General features: G+C 41.6%; 1 protein-coding gene across 3 annotated transcripts in view; it reads right to left on the reverse strand.

Moving 5' to 3' along the window:
* The window catches only part of LOC118399267 (equilibrative nucleoside transporter 1-like), a 68,024-nt gene that overhangs the window by 36,835 nt on the left and 12,816 nt on the right, over positions 1–18,373 (reverse strand). Inside the window, exon 1 of one of the 3 annotated variants that reach the window (XM_035795214.2) lies at positions 678–803. The exons of the other annotated variants lie outside the window; for them this stretch is intronic. The gene's annotated coding sequence lies outside the window, so the exon portion shown is untranslated. Of the gene's footprint in view, positions 1–677; positions 804–18,373 lie in introns of those variants that run through there. 3 annotated transcript variants of the gene reach the window in all.

Below are 18,373 nucleotides of genomic sequence, written 5' to 3' on the forward strand. Positions count from 1 at the left end.
TAATAAAACATGTAAAGAGATTGTACATTCTAACTGTTTTTACTGGATGTGTGTGCAACAAAAATTCAACATTCACATTTTGCTACTTTCTGTCAAGTAAGTCTACACATACAATTTGATGCATACGTTAGATAAATCCAGCATATGCACCACACAGAACACACTACAACTGCCTCTGCAACAAAAGTCTGAAAGGCAAACGCAGCGTTCCATTGGAAATGAATGTACTCCTGGTGTATCGAAACGCAAAGCACAGTCGGTGTGTTCGAAGCGTACTTTTGTTGCAAATATATATATATATCCAGACGATGCTGCACACCATTTAGCGCAATGACACTGTCGGTGTGTTCGAAGCGTAAAAGTTGGCACTAAATTGAAATCCAAATCACGACAAAGAGTTTCCTCCAACAAACATATGCGTTTGTCAGCACCAAGGCGCAGAAAAAAATGTATGAAAACCCGAACAAAATTACAATGTAGGAGAATGTTTCAGCTAACAATTGCCATCACTCATACGTAAACAATGTGCAATCATAAATTGTAGCCTAATCGGACGCTATACAAGTTACTGCAATATTTTACTCATTTGTAAACTATTCTACAACTGAGCTATGAATGTATAAGTAGTTTTCAACAAAAAGTTAAACAGTTCAATTCTATTTCTACTGGAACAATACCTTAGCGCGAGAAGAAGAGTACCAGTAGTCTGTCCTCAACCCGGTCAAAATTCAGGATGTAGTGAGGAGCCGCACATGCATCCCCCAACTCGTGACATGCAGTAGCACTGATTGATGGCAGAGTGGTTCCCAAACTTTTTTTTTAAGAAACTCAGTCAGGTTTTCCTCTCGTCGTGTCAGTCATTGCAGACCCAAGAGTGCTATTTATAACTTGTCAGAAATGTCCAGTTTAATTTGCCCATGCCAGCTAACGTTTTTTTAGGCCATTGATTTAGTTGTAATGTTTGAGCCACTCATATCACATGAGCACACAATACATGGATAAATGTGTAGAATTACAGGACATTTGCTTTAAAACTGCACAATATCTAAATTGACACAGATATTTCAAACTTAAAAGTAATAAAGAAGACTTCAACAATGCAGTCACCGAGAGATTCACCCTGAAAGAAGGATGAATGGGCAGCAGGTAGCCTAAAGTTAGTGGTTAAGGGTGGCCAATAACCAAAAAGGTTGCAGGTTCAAATCCCAGAGTCAGCTAGGTGAAAAATCTCAATGTGCCCTGGAGCGAGTCTCTCTGGATAAGAGCATCTGCTAAATGACTAAAATGTAAAGCAATGGACTTCATTTACAAGTTAAAGGGCAATTCTCCCACTTTTCAACATCATATTCTTTATCTCCAGGACAATACCAGGTTCTACATATGTGAAAACAGACATTTCAATGATCTGTAGTTAAAAATTAAAAATGTAAAAAATAAGCATTTTTTTAGGACATCATAGGGTAGGATAAAAAATTAAGAAATACTGTGATTTTCTAAATCTGCAGTTCCTAGCCAGAGGTTATTTTCTTGCTCCCCATGTCACTGTGAATTTCATGAAGTTGAAAATCACTTTTTTTTGTTTTAACTTTTGATGATGTCGTCGGGTAGAACTTTCTAACTTTATATTTCTTTCTACAAAATCTAGTCATGCGCCGCTTTCACATATGTAGATACTGGCGTTGTGCTGTAGATAATGAAAATGAGTTGGTAAAGTTGCCCTTTAAGGCAGGTCTAAATGCCTTTTTTTTTAGGGTTAGGCTACTGTTGAATGAACATGAGAAGAAAGGTGCTGTTGTCCATTCAGGACCACATAGTTAACCTGTAGGCTATCAGATGAGCGGCCACCGAAGTATGTGTAAAATTAGTAAGCTCAAGTAAGCTATTCTAATTGAAAAATCGGCCTTCATCACATTGGGGAGATGTCGAGGTCAGTGAAACCTTTGGTGAGGACCAACGGCCCTGCAGTTTTATTCACTATGTCCACATCTATGTTTATGCTAGAGAGCGAGCAAAAGTATTTGTGGTTGAACAAACAGACTTATCATTCCTCTTTATCCAAATAAGAAAGGCACAATCACAAATGGCAAATGTGAAACCATCTGCTTCGATGGAGTCCTCGCCAAAAACCTGAGAGCGTTGAACTGCCATAGTACAGGCTTGACTGAGCATGCACAGGATCTACACAAACTAAATCACTCCATTTTATGTCTTGATAGTGGATGATGTTTAATCATTGCCCATTATCCAGCAATCAAACGAGTTGAAGAAGGAATGAACGATGAGAGACCTCCCATTGGGACAGTTTACACAACACTACATGGAGTGCAGGGTATAGGGCCCCCACACTCAACTGGCGGACCATGGTCCGGATCCAGACACAGAGGGGGTCAATGTGGACCACAGGTCCCGACTAAAAGTTTTTTTTGGGGGATCTCGGTTGGAATTCAATCTCTCAATCTCTGGTATCATATAAAAACACACACAGGACATGGGAACATTTGTACAATTGCAGAAAATTAGCTTTAAAACAGAAAGTAAAATAAAACGCCCCATGGCAAAATGTGTAGAATTGCAGAAAATTAACTTTCAGACTGCTAAAATGTCTGCCAACAAGAGGAGTGTGTACAAACATGGGTTGTGAGGTGGGGGTTTGTTACTACGCCAATAAATGACAATAGTATTGAGTACCCTGGTGTAGGGTATGTCCAATAACATTCCCTCATTACATAAAACATTTTTTCTTGTTCTCCAGTTGCATCAAGTATCGCGTGGACTTGGGTTGATGCGTATCACTATGTTGGGTTTGGGTGTGTCACAAATTCTACATTTCATGTATGATTGATTTGATTGTCAGCAACACATACAGTTGAAGTCGGAAGTTTACATACACCTTAGCCAAATACATTTCAACTCAGTTTTTCACAATTCCTGACATTTAATCCTAGTAAAAATTCCCTGTCTTAGGTCAGTTAGGATCACCACATTATTTTAAGAATGTGAAATTTCAGAATAATAGTAGAGTGATTTATTTCAGCTTTTATTTCTTTCATCACATTCCCAGTGGATCAGAAGTTTACATACACTCATTTAGTATTTGGTAGCAATGCCTTTAAATTGTTTAACTTGGGTCAAACATTTCGGTTAGCGTACCACAAGCTTCCCACAATAATTTGGGTGAATTTTGGCCCATTCCTCCTGACAGCGCTGGTGTAACTGAGTCAGGTTTGTAGACCTTGCTCACACACGCTTTCTCAGTTCTGCCACACACGCTTCTTCCTTGCTGAGCGGCCTTTCGGGTTATGTCGATATAGGACTTGTTTTACTATGGATATAGATCATTTTGTACCCGTTTCCTCCAGCATCTTCACAAGGTCCTTTGCTGTTGTTCTGGGATTGGTTTGCACTTTTCGCACCAAAGTACGTTCATCTCTAGGAGACAGAACGCGTCTCCTTCCTGAGCGGTATGACAGCTGCGTGGTCCCATGATGTTTTTACTTGTGTACTATTGTTTGTACAGATGAACGTGGTACCTTCAGGCGTTTGGAAATTGCTCCCAAGGATGAACCAGACTTGTGAAGGTCTACATTTTTTTCTGAGGTCTTGGCTGATTTATTTTGATTTCCCATGATGTCAAGCAAAGAGGCACTGAGTTTGAAGGTAGGCCTTGAAATATATCCACAAGTACACCTCCAATTGACTCAAATGATGTCAATTAGCCTATCAGAAGCTTCTAAAGCCATGACATAATTTTCTGGAATTTTCCAAACTGTTTAAATGCACAGTCAATTAGTGTATGTAAACTTTTGACCCACTGGAATTGTGATACAGTGAATTATAAGTGAAATAATCTGTAAACAATTGTTGTAAAAATGACTTGTGTCATGCACAAAGTAGATGTCCTAACTGACTTGCCAAAACTATAGTTTGTTAACAAAATATTTGTGGAGTGGTTGAAAAACTAGTTTTAATGACTCCAACCTTAGTGTATGTAAACTTCTGACTTCAACTGTACATCTGTGTCAGTCGATCACGAGACCATGAAATCAAGTGACACATACAATGCATTCGGAGTATTCAGACCCCTTAACTTTTTCAAAATGTTCTTACGTTATAGCCGGATTCTAAAATGGATTGTTTTTCCCCTCATGAATCTACACACAATATCCCATAATGACAAAGCAAAACCAATTTTTTTGAAATGTTTGCAAATGTATTAAAAATTAAAAACGATCACATTTACATAAGTATTCAGACCCTTTACTCAGTACTTTGTTAAAGCACCTTTGGCAGCAATTACAGCCTCGAGTCTTAGGTATGACGTTAAGAGCTTGGCACACCTGTATTTGGGGAGTTTTTCCCATTTTTCTCTGCAGATCCTCTCAAGCTCTGTCAGGTTACATGGGGAGCATCGCTGCACAGCTATTTTCAGGTCTCTCCAGAGATGTTCGATGGGGTTCAAGTCCGGACTCTTGCTGGGCCACTCAAGGACATTCAGAGACTTCCCCCGAAGCCACTCTTGCGTTGTCTTGGCTGTGCTTAGGGTCATTGTCCTGTTGGAAGGTGAACCTTCACCCCAGTGAGGTCCTGAGAGCTCTGGAGCAGGTTTTCATCAAGGATCTCTTTACTTTGCTCTGTTCATCTTTCCCTCAATCCTGACTAGTCTCCCAGTCCCTGCCACTGAAAAACATCCCCACATCATGATGCTGCCACCACCATGCTTTACCGTAGGGATGGTGCCAGGTTTCCTCCAAGACTTGACGCTTGGCATTCAGGCCAAAGAGTTGAATCTTGGTTTCATCAGACCAGAGAATCTTGCTTCAGATGGTCTGAGAGTCTCTTTAAGTGCCTTTTGGCAAACTCCAAGCGGGCTGTCATGTGCCTTTTACTGAGGAGTGGGTTCCGTCTGGGCACTCTACCATAAAGGCCTGATTGGTGGTGCTGCAGAGATGATTGTCCTTCTGGAAGGTTCACCCATCTCCACAGAGGAACTCTGGAGCTCTGTCAGAGTGACCATCGGGTTCTTGGTCACCTCCCTGACCAAGACCTCCCCAGATTGCTCAGTTTGGCCGTGCGGCCAGCTCTAGGAAGATTCTCGGTGGTTCCAAACTTCTTCCATTTAAGAATGAAGGAGGCCACTGTGTTCTTGGGGACCATCAATGCTGCAGAAATGTTGCGGTACCCTTCCCCAGATCTGTGCCTTGACACAATCCTGTCTCGGAGCGCTTCGGACAATTCTTTCACCCTCATGGCTTGGTTTTTGCTCTGACATGCACTGTCAACTGTGGGACCTTATGTAGACAGGTATCTGCCTTTCCAAATCATGTCCAATCAATTGAATTGACCACAGGTGGACTCCAATCAAGCTGTAGAAACATCTCAAGAATGATCAATGGAAACAGGATGCACCGGAGCTCACTTTCGAGTCTCATAGCAAAGGGTCTGAATACTTATGTAAATAAGGTATCGGTTTTATTTTTAATACATTTGCAAACATGTCTAAACCTGTTTTCGCTCACTCATTATGGGGTATTGTGTGTAGATTGATGAGGGGAAAAAATGATTTCATCCATTTCAGAATAAAGCTGTAATATAACAAAATGAGGAAAAAGTAAAAGGACTGAATACTTTCCAAATGCACTGAAGCTTTGAGTCTAAATGTAGCACTGACTGACCTTTTCTTTGGACAACACTATAAAGCATTACTCGAAGTGTTGTTTTCCAAATACTCTTTAGATTGTCTACTGTGGATGTTAAATTTGTATGTTTGAATGGAATTGGCTAATGCATTGTTTATGTTCGGCTTTGACAGTATGCATCTGGATATGCTGAGCGTGAGACTTGTTTGCTCTTATGTTCCAACTGCATTCACCCACACCCTGTCTAGTCTAAAATAAGGCTGCTGGGGTTTGGACACAGACCATCGGAGGAGTTGTTGTCTGGCAACTTCCACTCAATACACACCCCAGATCCCAAACCCATGAAGGAGTTGGGCTGGCTGATGGATACTCCAAAACCAGTCCTCTTAAATGGTACGTTGTCACCCAACACCATATTACACTTTATAGAAGTAGACCTGATTACCTTCATGAAACAAGCACAAAATGAAGATGTTTGTCTCATATAATATTTGTCTGTCACGCCAACCTCGGCCACGTCTTTTTTTTTTATTTCCTCCAGGAGCAAAAACTCACTCCGCACACATAGCAGAATAGCTCTGACTGTATTTTTCCAAGGCCGTAGTAAAGGAAAGAGTGGCAGGGTTAGACCTGTGGTGGTTGTCTACATTTGTACATCTTGTCCTGCCACCCCCTTTCCATTTATTCCACTACTCAACCAGTCAACAAACTGTATTCTGGTCAGTAACCCCATCTTATATTCAATCATGATGTGTCAAGATGTTTGTTTACCAAAATTGGTTTGAATTCTGGCTGATGTCATCTACCCATTTTAGTAACGACAGGCAATAATATGCAAATACGAATGTAAACCTGTCTATTCTATAACTGTTGAATTTGTGGCACAAAAAGAAATAAAAAACATTCACAAAAAAGGGTGGAAGTGGTGTTTTTGACCACATACTGAAATTATTATTTTTTATTACGAAACTGTATGTGCTCACTACTGTAAGTCGCTCTGGATAAGTGACTAAAATGTGAATATAAAAATATAAATTTAAGACTGAGAACTGAAACAAATTCCAGGGGAAAGCCTTTTTAACTCTTAGTTGAGAGAGCTCTGAACCCCATGCAGGATTAGAGGCTTTGTGGGGAGCAAAGCACAGAGTACGGGATACATGCTCACAATAATGCGATTATTGTGGATAGCCAGATTAATATAATCATTTTATTTAAAACATTTACAAGCTTTGCAAGAAGAACGAATTCCCTAACAATCCTGTTTAAATCCTGACACATCTAAAATCAGTATGTGAAAACTACCTCATTCCGAATTTACTTCACTCACGCTGAAGAGGGAGGCTTGCGCACATGCGCAGATCAAATACACAGATGGAACGCTGATTAAGATGTTTACACGTCCTAATAATTTGATAGATTGCTCAGAAAAGGTGTTTTAAATCGGCATATGCTTACTTCGATTTTGGCCTTACACGGATTACAATAAAGAGAGTAAGGTGTTTAAATAACTATTGCATAATCTGCCTACTGCCATAATCAGTTTATTATCAAATTATTACTGTGCATGTAGACATACTCAGTGTCACCAACACTGTGATTAACCAATGAACTGCTAAAGAAGTTTAAACAAAGACAGCACTAGGCAACCTGGTCTCAGAGCATTTTGTATTATTCTGTACGGAAATCTGAGACACTCCATTTAGTATGATACGTTATATTCCGTATGAAATGTATTCATTTTTTAATTTTAATTTTTAATTTGACCTTTTATTTAAATAGGCAAGTCAGTTAAGAACAAATTCTTATTTTCAATGATGGCCTATGAACAGTGGGTTAACTGCCTTGTTCAGGGGCAGAACGACAGATTTTTACCACGTTGGCTCGGGGATTCAATCAAGCAACCTTTTGGCTACTAGTCCAACGCTCTAACCACTAGGCTACCTGCCGCCCCAATGGATGTCCATTACCCATTTCGTATGATATGTTACGAATTACAATTCGTATAATATGTAACGAATTTGCTAGACGTACAATGTGTTACAAATTTACTAAACATGCTTGCTATATGTTATGACGTTGCAAAACGTATAATATGTCACAAATTATAGCTTGCAAATGGTAGCTAGGGTAAGGGTTAAGGTTAGGGTTAGGGGAAAGGTTAGCTAACATGCAAAGTTGTTGCAAAGTAGCTAAAAAGTAGTAAGTAGCTGAAAAGTTGCTAAAATGTTGTCTGTGAACAGATTTGAACTCGCAACCTTTGGTTCGCTAGATGTTCGCGTTATACGCACACCCATCAGTCCCGACCAACCATCCGTTTTTGTCTTAAGTAACCATATGTCTTATACAGTTGGAAGTCGGGAGTTTACACCGTAGCCAAATACATTTAAACTCAGTTCTTCACAAATCCTGACAGTTAACCTAGTAAAAAATCCCTATCTAAGGTCAGTTAGGATCACCACTTTTATTTTAAGGATGTGAAATGTCAGAATAATAGTAGAGCAAATGTTTTATTTCAGCTTTTATTTCTTTCATTACATTCCCAGTGGGTCAGAAGTTCACATACACTCAATTAGTATTTGGTAGTGTTGCCTTTAAATTGTTTAACTTGGGTCAAACGTTTTGGGTAGCCTTCCACAAGCCTCCCACAATAAGTTGGGTGAATTTTGGCCCATTCCTCCTGACAGAGCTAGTGTAACTGAGTCAGGTTTGTAGACCTCCTTGCTCACACATGCTTTTTCAGTTGTTATGCTGACAAATCTTCTATAGGATTGAAGTCAGAGCTTTGTGATGGCCTCTCCAATACCTTGACTTTGCTGTCCTTAAGCCATTTTGACAACTTTGGAAGTATGCTTGGGGTCATTGCCCATTTGGAAGACCCATTTGCGACCAAGCTTTCATTTCCTGACTGATGTCTTGAGATGTTGCTTCAATATAGACACATAATTTTACTTCCTCTTGACGCCATCTATTTTGTGAAGTGCACCAGTCCCTCCCGTAGCAAAGCACCCCCACAACATGATGCTGCCACCCCCATGCTTCACGGTTGAGATGGATTTCTTCGGCTTGCAAGCCTCCCCCTTTTCCCTCCAAACATAAGAATGGTCATTATGGCCAAACATTTCTATTTTTGTTTCATCAGACCAGAGGACAGTGCAGTTGCAAACCGTATTCTTTTTTATGGCACTTTGCTGAGTGGCCTTTCAGGTTATGTCGATATAAGACTCATTTTACTGTGGATATAGATACATTTGTACCCGTTTCCTTCAGCATCTTCACAAGGTCCTTTGCTGTTGTTCTGGGATTGATTTGCACTTTTCGCACCAAAGTACATTCATCTCTAGGAGACAGAGCGCGTATCCTTCCTGAGCGGTATGAAGGCTTTGTGGTCCCATGGTGTACATACTATTATTTGTACAGATGAACGTGGTACCGTCAAGCGTTTGGAAATTGCTCCCAAGGATGAACCAGACTTGTGGCGGTCTACAATTCTTTTCTGAGGTCTTGGCTGATTTCTTTTGATTTTCCCATGATGTCAAGCAAAGAGGCACTGAGTTTGAAGGTAGGCCTTGGAATACATCCACAAGTACACCTCCAATTGACTCAAATGATGTCAATTAGCCAATCAGAAGCTTCTAAAGCCATGACATAATTTTCTGGAATTTTCCAAACTGTTTAAATGCACAGTCAACTTAGTGTATGTAAACCTCTGACCCACAGGAATTGTGATACAGTGAATAATAAGTGATATAATCTGTCTGTAAACAATTGTTGGGAAAATGACTTGTGTCATGCACAAAGTAGATGTCCTAACCGACTTGCCAAAACTATAGTTTGTTAACAAGAAATTTGTGGAGTTGTTGAAAAACAAGTTTTAATGACTCCAACCTAAGTGTATGTAAACTTCCGACTTCAACTGTATGAACATATCAAACGTAACACATCTTACCACTTTGAGTGTCCTGGATTAGCATTTACAATGTTACGTCTAATCTATGAAACCAGGCTGCTGGGGTCTCAGTTGGGCAAATTATGAATTTCTTCCATTTTACTCCTGTGATACCTTTCATACTCTTGCCGGTCATTTTCCCCGTTAATGTTATGACCACGGAAATGTTTGAAATGACCTGTCAAACACACCCCGGTAATGGCTGAAATGGGCTCAATGTGATACATTGGCTTTCTGAATTTGGAAGCTTTGCATACTCTTGGCATTCTCTCAACCAGCATCACCTGGAATGCTTGTCTTGAAGGAGTTCCCACATATGCTGAGCACTTGTTGGCTGCTTTTCCTTTACTCTGCGGTCTGACTCATCCCAAACATTTCAATTTGGTTGAGGTCGGTTGATTGTGGAGGCCAGGTCATCTGATGCAGCACTCCATCACTTTCCTTCTTGGTAAAATAGCCCTTACACAGCCTGGAGGTTTGTTGGGTCATTGTCCTGTTGAAAAACAAAATGGTAGTCCCACTAAGTGCAAACCAGATGGGGTGGCGTATTGCTGCAGAATGCTGTGGTAGCCATGCTGGTTAAGTGTGCTTTGAATTCTAAATAAATCACAGATGGTGTCACCAGCGAAGCACCCCCACACCATAACACCTCCTCCTCCATGCTTTACGGTGGGAAATACACATGCGGAGATAATCCGTTCACCCAGACCTTGTCTCACAAAGACACAGTGGTTGGAACCAAAAATCTCCAATTTGGACTCCAGACCAAAGGACCAATTTCCACCAGTCTAATGTCCATTGCTCGTGTTTCTTGGCCCAAGCACATCTCTTCTTATTATTGGTGTCCTTTTAGTAGTGGTTTCAAACAGTCTCCTCTGAACAGTTGATGTTGAGATGTGTCTGTTATTTGTACTCTGTGAAGCATTTATTTGGACTGCAATTTCTGAGGCTGGAAACTCTAATGAACTTATCCTCTGCAGCAGAGGTAACTCTGGGTCTTCCATTCCTGTGGCGGTCCTCATGAATGCCAGTTTCATCATAGCGCTTGATGGTTTTTGCAACTGCACTTGAAGAAACTTTCAAAGTTCTTGAAATGTTACGGATCGACTGACCTTCATGTCTTAAAGTAATGATGGACTGTCGTTTCTCTTTGCTTATTTGAGCTGTTCTTGCCATAATATGGACTTGGTATTTTACCAAATAGGGCTATCTTCTGTATACCAACCCTACCTTGTCACAACACAACTGATTGGCTCAAAACACATTAAGATAAGAAGTTACACAAATGTACTTTTAAGAAGGCACACCTGTTAATTGAAATGCATTCCCAGTGACTACCTCATGAAGCTTGTTGAGAGAATGCCAAGAGTGTGCAAAGCTGTCATCAAGGCAAAAGGAGACTACTTTGAAGAATCTCAAATGTACATATATATGAAAAAAAAAATGAAAAAAATAAAATATATATATATATATATATATATATATAGAGAGAGAGAGAGAGAGAGAGAGAGAGAGAGAGAGAGATTTGTTGAACACTTTTGGTTACTACATGATTCCATATGCGTTATTTCAGTTTTGATGTCTTCACTATTATTCTACAATGTAGAAAATAGTAAAAATCAAGCAACACCCTTGAATGAGTAGGTGTTCTAAAACTTTGGACCGGTAGTGTATGTAGTCGTGAAATAATGTTATATGATGTACGGTTTTATCTTTTAATGTATATGTAATGTAAGTGTTGTAATATGTTTGGACCCCAAGAACAGTAGCTGCTGCCTTGGCAGAATCTAATCTGGATCCCCAATAAGTACAAATATAAATAAATACAACATTTGGGGGGTTTCTCGCATTCTTCTCTGCATATCCTCTCAATTTCTGTCAGGTTGGATGCTCCGTTAATCTTTCCCTCGATCCTGACTAGTCTCCCAGTTCCTGCCGCTGAAAAACATCCCCACATGCTGTCACCACCATGCTTCACCGTAGGAATGGTGCTAGGTTTCCTCCAGAAGTGACGCTTGACATTCAGGCCAAAGAGTTCAATCTAGGTTTCATCAGACCAGAGAATCTTGTTTCTCATGATCTGAGAGTCTTTAGATGCCTTTTCGCAAAGTCCAAGCGGGCTGTCATGTGACTTTTACAGAGGAGTAGCTTCAGTCTGGCCACTCACCTCCCTTGACCAAGGCCCTCCTCCCCCGATTGCTCAGTTTGGCCGGCATCCAACTCTATAGGAAGAGTCTTGGTGGTTCTAAACTTCTTGAAGATCTTGGGGGATCTTCATGCTGCAGACAGTTTTTGGTACTCTTCCCCAGATCTGTGCCTTGACACAATCCTGTCTCGAGGCTCTACCAACAATTATTTCAACCTCATGGGTTGGTTTTTGCTCTGACATGAACTGTCAACTGTGGGACCTTACATAGACCGGTGTGTGCCTTTCCAAATCATAATATAATAATAATAATAATTCATGTCCAATCAATGTAATTTACCACAGGTGGACTTCAATCAAGGATGATCAATGGAAACAGGATGCACCTGAGCTCAATTCAGAGTCTCATAGCAAAGGGTCTGAATACTTATGCAAATAAGGTATTTCTGTTTTGAATTTATAAATTTGCAAACTCCAACTTGCGTGCCAGGTGCCTGCACACTTGCATTAAAGGATAACTAAACCCTATATTTCTTCGATTTTTCACAGACCTCAAAAGTGGTCTCCTAATGTGGTTCCTCTTAGGCCGCCCCATCCCGCATGCGGGATCGTGACTACAGCCTCAAGCTCATTACCATAACGCAACATTAGCGATTTCTGAAAATTGCAAATGAAATGAAATAAATATGCCTGTCCTCAAGCTTATCCTTTTCTTAACAATCCTGTCGTCTCAGATTTTCAAAATATGCTTTAGAACCAGAGAAAATCAATAATTTGTGTAAGAGTGGTGATAGCTAGCTTAGCATTTAGCGTTAGCATTTAGCACGCAACATTCACAAAAACCAGCAAAGGGATCAAATAAAATAATTTACCTTTGAAGAACTTCAGATGTTTCAATGAGGAGACTCTCAGTTACATAGCAGATGTCCAGTTTTTCCTGAAAGATGCTTGTGTAGGACACAATGTTCCGTTTTGTTACTATGCATTTGGCTCGAAACTAACCGAAAATTCAGTCACCTAAACGTCGAACTTTTTTCCGAATTAACTCCATAATATCGACTGAAACATGGAAAACGTTGTTTGAATCATCCTCAAGGTGTTTTGTCATATATCTCTTCATTGAAATGCCTTCCCTAGCGTGCATTCTTCTCTGATTCGGATGGAAAAATACTGGTACCTGACTTTTGCGCACCAATTTCCACGCAGACACCGTGCGGGACACTTGGTAATTGTAGGCTCTTATGGTCAATCTTCCAATGATATGCCTACAAATACGTCACAATGCTGCAGACACCTGGGGGAAACGATAGGAAGTGTCCGTTCATTCCTGTCGCATTCACAGCCATATAAGGAGATCATGGAAAACGTGCCTCCAGAAATCCTGTTGATTTCCTGGTCACTCAAGCATCTTGGTTTTGCCTGTAGATTTTGTTCTATGGCACTCACAGTGAAAATCTTTGCAGTTCTGGAAACGTCAGAGTGTCTTCTTTCCAAAACTATCAATTCCAAGCATAGTCGAGCATCTTTTCGTGACAAAATATTGCGCTTAAAACGGGCACGTCTTTTTATCCAAAAATGAAATACTGCCCCTATAGGACTAACAGGATAATTAAGCATTGTTATGGACTTAGAACATACAATTTTGTTGTTTTTCTGATTTAAAAAGCATGACTAAGAGTGAAACCTGTATTAAAAATAAATAAAAACTTTAATCTGTTTTAATGGTAGGCTTAGTATTAGCCTACTACCACAGTACAGCTTGGGTTGGCCTGACTGTGAAATACCAATATGGGATTCATCATTTTTGGTAATTCAGAGTGTATATCAATGTTTTTCATAGAATATTTCACACAGGGTGCCTTTCCTTTGCCTGGTGGGGCGCATGGACATTTTTGGGAAAAATGTGAGTATACCCAGTTCTCCAGATCTGCCTGAAGGCATGTTGATATCTGTGAGTGTGCTCTCTATGCAGTGCTAATTTCTTCAACAAAAACAGTGACTAAAATAAAATGACCTATTTTTCAGTGCAAATGATGAAACTATAAGTGACTAAATAGACTCAGGAAAACAAAAACATTTTTTTTATTTCAGTTTAACACTAACTAAACAAAAAGTTTAACGAGACAAAATGTATCTCTGTGACTGAAATCTGACTTAGTGGGCTGGACAAGTTTTTTGAGAGATTGAGAGCTTTTCAGTGATAAGCGCCAATAATATTAGCAGCACAGATGCGCAATGCAGTTCTGTTCAGCAGTGGGAAGGATGGACACACAGCCTACATGAGCTGGTGAGCTGCAGGGCACTTTTCTAGACTCCCTTGAGTATAGAAAAGTAGGCTGTCTTTGCATTTCTAGTCTTTCACTACCGCCCCACTTTCCCCACTGCATTTCATAGCCAGGTTCTGTAGCCAAAGTAGCCAAGTCTCCCTCTTTTCCTCTAAAAAAACGGATTGATTCTCGCCCTCACCGTTCAAAAGATATGAACCACAACACCGGCACTATGTTTTTTTCTTTCTATCGTGCATTGGTGGCCCGTATTTTACATTTATAAAGCGTTCTAAAACTAGTCTACTTGCGGACCAGACCATTAACCATTTGTTTAGGCTACACCTTGTTCAGTCATGTTATCTCATTAGCTAGCAATAGCTAACAACCTGGGCGTGTTCAGCAGGACGCAGGACGTATTCAGATAGAAACATGCTATGTAGAACAATCATGCTTCTCTGACATGTTGAGTAAGGAATAACGTTGGCTCTATCCATGTAATGCAACTGAACGTGGCCCTGGTAACATTACCAGTAGCCAATATACAAACATTTGGTTACACAGAAAGAAAGAGGGTAACCAAACAATTTATTGAAAACAATTCCCCTTGCCACTACATTATATCTGAATGGGTGAATAACTTTATATTGAGTTAATGTAGACCCAGTGACTCAGACTCGAGCACGGGGGACTCGGGCACGGGGGACTCGGGCGACTCGGGCACGGGGGACTCGGGCACGGGGGACTCGGACTCTGGCACGGGGGACTCGGACACGGGGGACTCGGACTCTGGCACGGGGGACTCGGACACGGGGGACTCTGGCACGGGGGACTCTGGCATGGGCATGAGGGACGCGGGCACGGGGGACTCGGGCACGGGGGACTCGGGCACGGGGGACTCGGGCACGGGGGACTCGGCTCGGACTCGAGCACGGGGGACTCGGCTCGGACACGGGGGGACTCGGACACGGGGGACTCGACTCGGACACGGGGGACTCGACTCGGACACGGGGGACTCGACTCGAGCACAGGGGACTTGGGACTTGACTCGGACTCGAGCACAGGGGACTTGGGACTCGATTCGGACTCGAGGTTTTGTGACTCGACTACATCACTGGGCAAAAGAGTCATTAGCTCCTGTTCAAAGTCATTAACCCCCGTTCTACTTTTGGACACCAATGTGGCTGTGGGACGTTGATGACGGGACTGAGTGATGGAGGTGCAACCCATACTACTTTGCAGGACCATCTTGTGATTGTAGCCTCTCTCGCTCTCTCGCTCTCTCGCTTGTTTTGAATGTAATGTGCAATATCTGTGTAGGCTGAATTAGGGATTTACATGGCCAGATAATTCTTATATGTTTGATATTTCTGCTGTTTGGAAAAGAATAGGATGTTTTGCAAAACAATATGTTAGTAGGACATGGAAGTCAGTGATTGTTTGATATAGGTTAATGAGGCAATACATTACAGATGTGACTAAAATGAAAGGGCATTTAGTTGACAAAAATGGCCCACTGTTTTCGTCATTTTGACAATCACTAGACTAAATCATTATTTGAATGACTAAAAGGTGACTAAGACTTAATGATATTTTTACCAAAATGACTAAGACGAAAAAAGAGTGCCAAAATGAACACGGTCTCTACGTGACATACCTGGCACAGGAATGGAGCATCGGAAAGAAGTCATCACTAGGGCTGCCCTATGACACTGACGAAATTGCATCACCATATGCTTGGTTAGTAAATCTGAACAGCCCCTCTCTGTTCTGGTCTTACACAGATCTTAACTATATATTTAAGCTCTGTAGGTACTGTATCTAGATGGAGGGGATATTTACTTCCCTCCCTTGAACCCTACCGTGGCTGGGTTACCTTGAACCTTATAATTTGAGCAACATTCTCAACCCTCGAAGGGCTATTCATCCTCTTACACTGTCCAGAAGTAATTAGATCAGTGGAGGCTAGTGGGAGGAGCTATATGGAAACCACATGTTTGACTCATTCCATTCCAGCCATTACAATGTGCCCGTCCTCCTATAGCTCCTCCCACCAGTCTCCACTGCATTACATGACTGTTCTCTCCCCATCATCACATAAACCCGTACCTAAGAAAGCAATAGTGATTTTTTTACCTTTATTTTACTAGGCAAGTCAGTTAAGAACAAATTCTTATTTTCAATGACGGCCTAGGAACGGTGGGTTAACTGCCTGTTCAGGGGCAGAACAACAGATTTGTACCTTGTCAGCTCGGGGATTCGAACTTGCAACCTTTCGGTTACTAGTCCAACGCTCTAACCACTAGGCTACGCTGCCGCCCCGAGTTGCCAAGCACAGTGCAACAAACCCATTAGCCCGGCTTGTTTGTGACCTTTTTCTAATTGTTTGCGTAGGTCCTGGAAGGCACCGGCTGAAGCCATCAAGACGGCAGACGCACCACTGGTGGAGTAGCCTGATTGGCTCAAACACAACTGCTTCTTCTTCTGTGAATTTTGTATGGCGGTTGGCTTACTGCCACTGGACTGGAGTGTGGACCAGAGACAGTGAAGGTATAAATCCTACCCAATAATCTCGTCTCCCTAAGGAAACAAAATACATAATTAAATACTACATCCTATGAAGATTTCCCCAGCAGTTCACTTAATCCTGGCTCTTCAACCCCATTACTCCTCAAATCTAATAACAAAGAACAGTGGTTAGAAATAAGTGGCAAGAGTTGTGGAACAGGGAAAGTAAAGGAAGACACTTGTATAAGATCCAGGAAAAGGTGGGGGCAGGGAGCTCCCTTTCTCTCACATATTTCTGGCACTGAAATAGAACATGTTCCAATGTCTCCATCTCCTCCTGACAATCACACCTCCCAGTCGAATGTTTCCCCACCACTTTCAATGTACTATTTAGCATTGTGTGTCCCAGTCTCAGCCTTGTGACTACACATTCCTCCCTTCTCTCTCGGCCTGAGGACCTCCCCGCCCCCACCTTTTCCTGGATCTTATACAAGTGTCTGTCTTCCTTTACTCTCCCTGTTCCACAAAACGTGCCACTTATTTTTAACCACTGTTCTTATTGATCCCTTTGCTTCTGCTTTACTGATTGATAATTCCATCTCAACATTAGGATGTTTAAGAGCCTGCTTGGCAATAATATCCACTTCCTTATTCCGCTCTACTGTCACATGAACTGGTACCCAGAGGAATATCACAAATACCCCCATCTATTTCACCCTACAAAACACTGCAAAAACTCATACAATACATCCTGTCTGCTCTGAGACACATGAATTTAAGCTCATCAGTGCGGCACAGCTGCCAACAACTCCATTCTGTAAACAGGCAAATTATCCGTTGCTCTTTTTGTCACTGCCACCTTAAACTCAGGAACACTAAACGCTGCTCCTGTTCTCCCTGTTTGTTTCTGTTAATATATTCAAGAAAGCATAGTATTGTGTTCTTAAATGTTCACTTACAACTGAATCTACTCCTTCCTCAACATCTCTTACCCTCTCAAGCAACCCTAGATCTATCAGTGGTTGAGGGAGAAACCAATGTGGGATAGCAGGAAGATCTACAGAGGGGCTAAACTTCCTCCCAAACAACCCCATCTCTCTCGCCATGCAATTGCCTATCCACCCAAAGCTTGTATTCAGATATTGTTTATGGTCCCAGCACTCTAGGTGCACCTTTTTTGTAGGATGTGTAACCTTATGTCCTTGTAGATTTACCCAATATGTAATGGCTAGCTGTTGTCTTCTTAACGGCATCTCTCCCAACTCTACCTGCATTGCTGCCACCGGGGAGGTCCTGAGTGCTCCACAACATATTCTTATACATTTACATTTACATTTAAGTCATTTAGCAGACGCTCTTATCCAGAGTGACTTACAAATTGGTGCATTCACCTTATGACATCCAGTGGAACAGCCACTTTACAATAGTGCATCTAAATCTTTTAAGGGGGGGTGAGAAGGATTACTTTATCCTATCCTAGGTATTCCTTAAAGAGGTGGGGTTTCAGGTGTCTCCGGAAGGTGGTGATTGACTCCGCTGTCCTGGCGTCGTGAGGGAGTTTGTTCCACCATTGGGGGGCTAGAGCAGCGAACAGTTTTGACTGGGCTGAGCGGGAACTGTACTTCCTCAGTGGTAGGGAGGCGAGCAGGCCAGAGGTGGATGAACGCAGTGCCCTTGTTTGGGTGTAGGGCCTGATCAGAGCCTGGAGGTACTGAGGTGCCGTTCCCCTCACAGCTCCGTAGGCAAGCACCATGGTCTTATGGCTTGGGCCTGGATAACATCAAGCTTTTGTAAAGATGTCTGAGCTGCTGATCCATATGCTATACTTCCAGAATCCGTTGATGCCTCAACAGCACTATATATAACTTCAACA

The sequence above is a fragment of the Oncorhynchus keta genome, chromosome 2, assembly GCF_023373465.1.
Source record: "Oncorhynchus keta strain PuntledgeMale-10-30-2019 chromosome 2, Oket_V2, whole genome shotgun sequence".
In the NCBI taxonomy this organism is placed as follows: domain Eukaryota; kingdom Metazoa; phylum Chordata; class Actinopteri; order Salmoniformes; family Salmonidae; genus Oncorhynchus; species Oncorhynchus keta.